The sequence below is a fragment of the Mesocricetus auratus genome, unplaced genomic scaffold, assembly GCF_017639785.1.
Source record: "Mesocricetus auratus isolate SY011 unplaced genomic scaffold, BCM_Maur_2.0 Super-Scaffold_100046, whole genome shotgun sequence".
Taxonomy (NCBI): Eukaryota; Metazoa; Chordata; class Mammalia; order Rodentia; family Cricetidae; genus Mesocricetus; species Mesocricetus auratus.
Window position 1 is genome coordinate 3,920,809 of NW_024429223.1, and position 8,616 is coordinate 3,929,424.

Genomic DNA, 8,616 nt, shown 5'->3' on the forward strand with positions numbered 1-8,616 from the left:
TCCGGAGAGGGTGTACACGCAGGCCATCAGAGGTCTGGATGGATGAGAGAGAGAATATGGGCAGAGTGAACGACACATGCAAAACTCAGATGTGGTTGCTGGACGACAGTGGCAGCGCACACCTTTAGTCCCAACCCTTGGGACGCAGAGGCAGGCGGATCTCTGTGAGTTCGAGGCCAGCCTGGTCTACGGTGTGAGTGCCTGGACATGCTCCAAAGCTACACAGAGAAACCCTGTCTTGGGGTTTCTAAGACACAGCAAAGGACTGGAAAAGGTCAAATGTGGAGACCAGAGGCGAGCCGGAGGATTGGCCGGACTGCTGTGCTCTAACACACACGTGCTTGGGATCTGATCCGAAGCCCAGAAGCACAGAGAACCACGGAGTGCATTGAAGTTACGGTTGACTGCTCTGCTGGGCGTGGCTGTGCCCACCTCTAATCCCAGGTCTTGGAAGGCTGAGGCAGGAGGATTGTGAGTGAGCTAGGGTTAGCCTGGACTACGTAGTCAGGCAATGTCTCAGCAACAAGAGGACCAGTCTACTGAGGTACGGAGGAGACTCTGGATCATGGTGGGTACCTTGAGCATCAGTCAGGCCAAAGCTAATGCGACTCCACGGCTCAGACATGGTGGGCTCAAGAGATACTTGGGGACAGGACCAGAAGACGTAGAATGTTCCCTCGAAACCTTGCTCACTCACGCCCGCTTTTCCTCGGTCGTCCCTGACCCTGTACACGTCCTGTCCCTGGCACTGAGACTCTCCCATGCCCTGTGGCTTCCTATTGGTCTTTGCCATGTGAAGCAGTAGAAGGCTACCTGAGAGATACAGGAAAGAGGTCGGGGTGCCTCTTAGGTCTCCCTAAAGATATCGCCCTGCCTAGCCCAGGGCTCTGTCTTCCAGCTCTCACTGGGCCTGTGAGCTCTGGTTCCTCCCCTTTCTTTTTCAGCGGTACAGGTAACCACAATGGCAGCTATGGCTAGTTCCTGAGAACACTTTCTCGGCCCCTCTAACCGATCCCATTGTTAACAGCCCTCTACTGGATGAGATGAGGTGACCTTGATTTTTATCCAGGATCCTGACTGATCAATGTCCAATACCTAGAGAGGTGCTTAGCGGAGCCCCTGCCTGGAATGAGGGGCTAGCGGCGTGGTTCAGGGGTGTGGTGCTGGTCTAGCTTGTGCAAAGTCTTGGGTTCCATCCCTAGTGCTTGGTGGGGCGGGCGGGCGGGGGGGGGGGGGAGAGTTGAAAGAAGTAATCTGTCTAGGAGTCCTGGAGGGGGCCCAGTCCCCTGGGGCAGCCAAACGGGGGGGGGGGGTGTCAGCCCGCGGGAAGGCCCTGCTGCTGGCCACATTCTGCAAACAAACATCCACATGCGTGTACATGGCGAGCCAGCACCTAACGACAAACACGACTGTGATAAGTTTATGGGGCTGCAGGATCGAGGAGGACAGAGACAATTAGGCAAATCATAAATAAATGCAGCGACGCCTTTTGTCTGCGCAAACCCTGCCTGTCTACTGGGAATTCCAGCCCGGAGATGGGGTGGGGAAGGTGGTTTGTAATCTCCGTTCCGGCTCAGCCCCTCAAGCCTTCTCCGATGAAACGAGAGGGGGACCGGGGTGAAAGTGTCTCTTACTCCTGAGGGGGCCTCATAGGCGGCATTTTCTTCCCTTTCCTTGCTCCCTGTACCAGCCCAGATAAAGTGTGCCTCGGTTTACCCTTGGAGACACATAAGCCCTTCCTCAGAGGCTGACGGGTACCTGGTAAAAATTCAGTGCACCCTCCCTACCTGCCTCTGTGAAGGGATCTCAGACACAGAGCTCCGTGCAAGGGGGACACGTGCTCAAAGGACTTCTCTGGGTAGAGGAGCCGGGCAAACTCGCAATGGAAGGTTGGGAGGTGAGGGGAAGGGTCCGGGAATGGCTGGAGAGAAAGATGGACACAGCTCCCTAGGGGCCAGGCAGGTGGGGCAGCCACGCCTCCCTGCCTACCCCGGTCAGATCTGGCCTGCTGTTGTCATTCTGTTTACTTGTTCACAGCATCCCTTCTGACTTGAGGAATGCGTCCCTGCTTGTCCTGTGAATGACGCAGTCACTCCGCATACAAGGCAAGAGCCAGGAGCCTAGGTTTAGTGTTTTGATGGCAGCTGGGGGTGGGGTGGGGAACATTGATGGTTACTGAGCAAGAGAAAGTTGGGGTGCAGACACTTTCTTTTTTCTTTTCTTTTATTTTTTTTTCAGACACTTCTTCATTCGCCAGTATTCACCGAGGGCCCGCTGGGGACTCAGCCACATTTGATCAGATCTCTGTCCTCACGGGGCTTATGCTCTGTGGTCAGAAATACTGATATCCAGGGCTTTAACCCATTCTGCTCCCTCCCTGGGCATGTCAAGGGCCTCTTGGAACAGATGGGATGATAAAGGGGAAGGAATATTGCACTAGATCTTTTTTTTCCTCTAAATTTAATAATCAGAGCATCATGAAGCCTGCTCCCAATCCATCTCAAAGGGAGGTCCTTCTAGGGACCACGTGAAGTACCAGTTAGTTGTTCCTGAGCCACGCTCTCAGCCACTAACCCCATAAGTGGCTTAGAAATGCTCACAGAACCCCACCCAGCCTGGTGGCACACACCAGTAGTCCCAGCTGCTTAGGAGGAGGCAGAGGGAGCCGTGACTTAGAAGGCAACCACATGGCGAGACTGTCTCAAGTAACAACCAATCAAGCAACAAGTGTCCCCAAATCCCAGCTTGAGTGGCCCAAGCAGATTAGGACACGTGGCATAGCTACTCCCCGCAAAGCTTCTCACACTGAGCTGTGCTGGGGACTCAGACACGGGACCCGGTACAATAGGAAAATATCAGACAACAGGCTGTGTCTTTGGGTGTTTATGTCATCTGGAGGCCCCTCACTCCCTTTTTTTTCCAGCCTTTGTTTTGGCTTCCATCTCCATCTGGTTGCGGGGGGGGTTTACAATAACTCAAGCTCTCCAAAGAGACACCCTCTGATTAACTTGCGAGCAATCCCACCCGAAGTCCTCGACTGTGTGTGGTGGCTCATATACGCAATGCCAGTACCCTGGAAGCTGATGCAGAGGGATTGCTTTGAGTTAGAGCTGTATAGTTGAGTTCCGGTTGAGACCTCGTCCCAAGAGGGAAAAAAAAATACAAGTTCTGGAATTGAGCTCTACTGGGTCCTTAGTTCATCGCTGGACGGGCGATCCATCGAGCCCCTATACACAGGAGAAAGGAAGATGTTGCTTGGCCAACCCTCCCTTTGAGTAGGTCAGCTCCACTCAAATTACACAGAACGTGTGGGGACGGGACGGGGAGATCTTGAAGGGCGATCAATATGGAGCTTGCAGGAGAGGAACGGGCCCTGGGGCAGGACAATGGGTGCCCACTTCCTGTCCACTTCCCTGGAGGAAAGCACGTAATCCGATGGAGAGTGAGATGACTCAGGGTGACTCCTTTACCACTGCTCCAAAAGAGAAAGTAAGTCTGTGGGACCCGTGTCTTTCTGGGACCAGCCATTGTGGTGTGGGTCCTCGGTGAGCTCCTGCCTCCATGTCTCCCCACAAGTGGCGCGGCCTGTCAGCGGGTCCCGGTGGTGACTGGGGTGCAGGGAAGACACAGGGCAGGGGTCTAAGAGAGGGCTGGGTCATTTTGGTGGATCTTGACAGAGCTGGGAGAGAGGGGCAAATCAGGGAAAGGGATGATGGGTACAGTCAACATTGGAAGGAACTTGTCTGTCCCCTGACCGTGGAAAGGGCTTCCAAAGAAGCAGGTCATATCTTTGGTTTCTCATTCACCAGCATTCAAGAATGATCCTTGACTGCAAGGAAGGTGTCTGGGATGGCTTTTATTGTCAGCTGGTCACGACCGTGAGTCATCTGGTGAGTGCGAGCCTTACTTGGAGAATTGCCTCCACGGCGTTGGCCTGTGGGAATATCCGTGGGACACTATCTTGAGTGCTATCTGATGTAGGAGGGCCCAGCCCACTATGGGTAGTCCTGCTCCTTTGCAGGTGGCTGGGAGTGAGCCCGAGACCACAGTAAACTCTGTCCCTCTACGGTCTCTGCTTCAGTTCCCACCCTGACTTCTCTCAGTGACAGACCGTGACCTGGAAGTGTAAGCCAAACAAACCCTGTCCTCCCCTAAGTGGCTCTTGGCTTTGTCGTAACAACAGAAACGCAAGCTAGAAGGAAAGAAATCCGTTTTGCTGAGCACCAATTGGCATGTGGACACGTTCTCAAACCCCTTGTTTCCTTTTAAAATCATTTTCAAAACTCAGGCTGCAAAGCAGCAGGTTTCATTATGACGGTCAGATTCCTTCTTTCAAGCTGTCAGCCGCACCAGAAGCTGACCCTGCCAGTCCGCTGAGGCAGACGGGGTATCCAGGAGAACAGAAGGCGTCGACTGGCCGACGCCGAGTCGCGCCCTCCCCTGTCTACATTAAAGGTGGGGGTCGGCCCCGCCCAGATTGCATAAGGTGAGTGTAGGGAGCTAAGGGATCCCCGGAAGATCGTCACAGTGTACCCCAGTGGTCAGACTACATGTCTACTGCAGCCTCACACTGGCTTGGAAAATCAAGAGGTGAGTTTGGGGGAGCAGAGGGGAGAGGCAGTCACCCGAGCCACCCGGGACTCATCTGCTTCTGGGAGGGAGGTGACACTGACTTCCAACCCCAGCGGAGTGTGCAGCCCCACCAGGGATCCAGAGGACGGCTCCCCCTTGGTGTCCTCATGCCACAAGACGTAAAATAATCCCCTCGGCTCAGAAAAACACATTTTTTTATGGCTGTCTGACTCATTTCCCACAAAGCTAGGTTCAACACCCCCCCAACGTTTACAGCTTTTGTTTTCGAAAAATAATAATAAAAAAAGTTAGCTGAAGATTTTGGGATGACTTTTGGACACAAATTGCTCCCTTCTTCACCCTCGTCCCAGGCCCCCTCACCTAATTTCTCAAATGTTGGCTGACAGCGGCTGTGAAGGACCCGGTCCAAGTGTGTGTGGGATGACTTGGGGAGCTCTGGGCCACACAGTCCGGGGGCAGGGCAGGCTGATGCCTGCTGGGCACTGAGACAGGCTAGGGCTCTGGGTCGGAGGCAGGGAGTGGGGGGTGGGGCGGGGGGTGTCCCTGAGCTTGCTGGTTTGAGGTCTCAGGCAGTGTTGTCGCCAGCAGTCTCCTTAGGGGGGGCCTTGAGGGGCAGGGGTCGCATCAAACCGGCTTGCTTCCTTTCTGTCAATGCCCAAGCTCAGGAGAGACACGGGACAGCCCCAGTCATTGATCCAGGACGCGGCTGACCCTTGGGGGTTAGACTGCAGCTCAGGCTTGCCTCCCTTAAGCTCAGGAAGGTGAGCTTGGGTGTTCTTGGATCTGACTGTGTTAAGGATCTCAACCCTCTGTGGCACGCCCATACGTGTGTCCCCCCACCCCCGCCCCCGTTGCCAGAAACGCGTTCTTTGCCCTCCTTTTCTTTCTCAGCTCTCCTGGGCCATAGGTATCAGCACCCCGATTCTCACCAGAGGCCTGAGCTCAGCCAAGGGACCGGACACCTGGCAGTGTCTGCTGCATCTCCAGACAGCCCAGGGGAAGAGTCCAAGTGGAAATGCAGGGGTGCAGCAAGCAGGCTCATCCCTGAGGGGACTGGGTTTTTTAGGTCCACAGAGCTTCCCTGACCTGAATTCAGCTTGGCACAGCGAAGACCCTCCGCAGGGTGCTCAATTGGCTCCATCTCTGATTCTTCCCGGGTCTCTCAGGAGGGGGGGGGGTGCAGGAGCCCCAGAGGTGTTATCCATTCAGCTAAGCAAGTACCTGCCACACCTCGGCCAAGCGACTCAGCCCATGGACTTGGGTTCCTGGGACTCGAGATGAGACTCAGGCCCTCTTCCTGGCTTCAGGAAGCTGACTCTGTAGCTACTCTTTGAGGACCACCTAAGCAACCAGCCCCTCTGAGACCTCTAGACCCTGATCACTACAGGATTGGGGTCCTGGTACCTGCCATGTTCTAGAAGCTTCACAAGAGGCCCAGGCAGATAGCACGGGCCCATGGGAGCTACCAGGTGTGCCTGGGTCTCTCCCCATATCCCTGCCTGTTCTCATCTCTAGATACACCCCTGGTGTGGATGTGCAGAGCTTTGGATTCCGCCTGCGGGCAGGAAGCAGATATAAGGGGATGCCCAAGCAGTGGGGAGTCTCAGAGTCTCAGGGGCTGGGTCTCAGACAGACATGGCTCCTGCCAGAGGGGTGATATGGACTGGGGTCTTCCAGCCTGGCTAAGTCCACAGGCATCAGGGGACAGGGTAAGAGGTGACCCGGACTTCCCTAACCACCAGAAAGTGATTCAGCTAAATTGAGGAAGGCTTCCGTTTCGGCAGAATACATTTTCCACTACGGTAAGAGCTTTTCACCCACGGGCTGTAGAAGAGCAAAGCCCTCCAGAGAGAGGTTTGGGGAGTTTCGGTTTGAATAGTCCATGCCGATTCTTAATCATTAGTTTGAAGAGGCAGTTCTCTGTTTTCCAGCAGGTGGCTGGGTCCGGGGGCGCCCATACACACCATGTGAGCATTTGTGACTTGAGGCCAGGAAGGGAGGCAGACATGATGGTTCCTTTGGCCAGTGGTGAGGCCTGCACAGGTTAGGTCTGTGCAACGATCTGGCTTCCCCACTGTCACAACCCTGCCACGAGAGCCAACAGCCACACTGAGAGTTCAGTGTGTGCCAGGCGGCAGACTGGGCGCTTACTCACAGCCTTGGGGTCCTACCTATCAGCTGAGGTTCTGAGGGAGAGAAACACCAGTCAACACCCCAGCCCGATGTGCGCCCAGGGAGCCTAACAGCATCAAAGTCCTTCCTCCCAACAGCCACCCTAACCTTCAGACTCTCCTGCCCCTGGCATCTATAACGCCACCTAGGGCTGACGTCGAAGCCAGATATGGTGACCCAGACCCATATAATCCCAGCAACCCGGGGGGTTGAGGGAGGATTGCAGTTCAACCGAGATCCCGTCTCAAAACAAAATAGGGACAAAGAGGATTCGGGGTACAGCTCAGCGGTAGAGTCTAACTAGTGTGCTTGAGGTCCTGAGTTCAATCCCCCAGTACTTAAAAAAAAAACCAAAAGCTGAGCTTGCCCTGGTTTGGGGGATGGATAAAGTTGGGGCATCTCTAACACAGTGCCGGCTCCCCCCCGGGCAAGGCTGGGTGGCAGGTAGGGTCTTCCAAGAGTGTTGAGGCAGGCCCTAGATTTCTGGCCTAACAAGTATGGTGAAGACAAACCCTGATTCAGAGTCCTGATGGAGCAGAAGGCTGGCTGCTTCCAGCCCCTCCCTTTCCTGGACCAGCCCAGGTGGGGGTCCCTGGAGGCTCAGCAGCGGGTTCTGACCTGGGCAGCACGCAGCGAGAAGTGGGAAGTCCTGGCCCGCAGGCCAGGCAGGGGCTCCCAGAGCAGGAAGGTGCCCCTTCCCCGCCCTCATGGAGGTCCAGCATCTGCTGCCACCAGGCAAGATCCCCATCTGTCAGTAGGCAAGGCTTTTCCCTAAGACTTCATCCTCCCAGGGGTGGTGACAGGAGGCAGGTGACAAGGTGCAGGACCCTCTTCCTGCCTCTAATAGGTTAGACCTGGGTTCTGTTGGGACCTGCATCTCCCGCTCCATCTGTTCCTCCCTGGCTGGAGAACATTTTGGCCTCCGGGCATCCCAGAGGACAGATCAGGCCTGGCCAATAGGGTTGGTTCTGGCGGCTGAGGCTGACGGGAGGAATCCACTTAGAGCTAAGACACAGGTCTTGGTTCCATAGTCTCCCCCAGGGCCCTATTTGGTGGCCAGACCAACCGACCGAGGGAAGAGTCAGTAACACAGGCTCTAGAGGCCCAGGAAGGAAATGCAGGCCAGCAGCCCCCTGGGGTGTTGGCATCTCCAGAGCAAAGGGCAGCTTGGCTCTGGCCAGAGCAAGCGGGGCAGGGGCCAGCGTGGAGATGGGGGCTGAGCTCAGAGAGGGGTCACGTGCCAGGCCCGAGTCCTGGCCCCATCAGAGAGGCAGAAACTTGGGATCAACAGGGATGAGGGGAATGAGTCAGAAGAGCAGTAGGCTACCAGCGGCCTTGGTAAAAGGCCAGGCAGGGAGAGAGAGGGCCACCAGGGGGATGGAGCAGACGCAGCAGACTCAGGAATGGCTCCAGACACCCGGTCCAGCATGTGCCCGAGCCTCGGGAGTCTGCCAGAAGCCAAGCAAGGACTGTGGCGTGGGACACTCTCTAGGAGCGCCAAGGACTGAGCTTCCATTTTTTGTTGTTTTTTTTTTTATTTGTTTTTTTACCCTTGACCTCTGCACACATAGAAACCCCGCAGCCCTCACTCCCAGGTCTCCCAAGAGAGTCGTTGCATCTGTGAGGTCTTCTGCTCATGGATAATGTCTGTGCCCCAGTGGCTGAACCCTTGTGCCTGCTGGGAGTCTCTACTACCCAGGACACCCTGGACATCAGAACAAAGGCTTCCTTCTGAGCCTGTCTCTCCCCCCCCCGCAAGGCCAGCCCTCATGGAAGTGGGAATTGCTATGAGGCTTGTTCCCGTGCTCCTGCAAGGGCCCAAGAGACCCTCCTCGGCCTTGCTGGGAAGCA

General features: G+C 55.6%; 1 long non-coding RNA gene across 1 annotated transcript; it reads left to right on the plus strand.

The window, feature by feature from the left end:
- Window positions 1-1,317: 1,317 nt before the first annotated feature.
- Window positions 1,318-4,889, plus strand: LOC121136007. The gene is made up of 2 exons (XR_005873128.1): window positions 1,318-3,890; window positions 4,338-4,889. It is a non-coding gene; the product is annotated as an uncharacterized LOC121136007 (long non-coding RNA).
- Window positions 4,890-8,616: the final 3,727 nt, after the last annotated feature.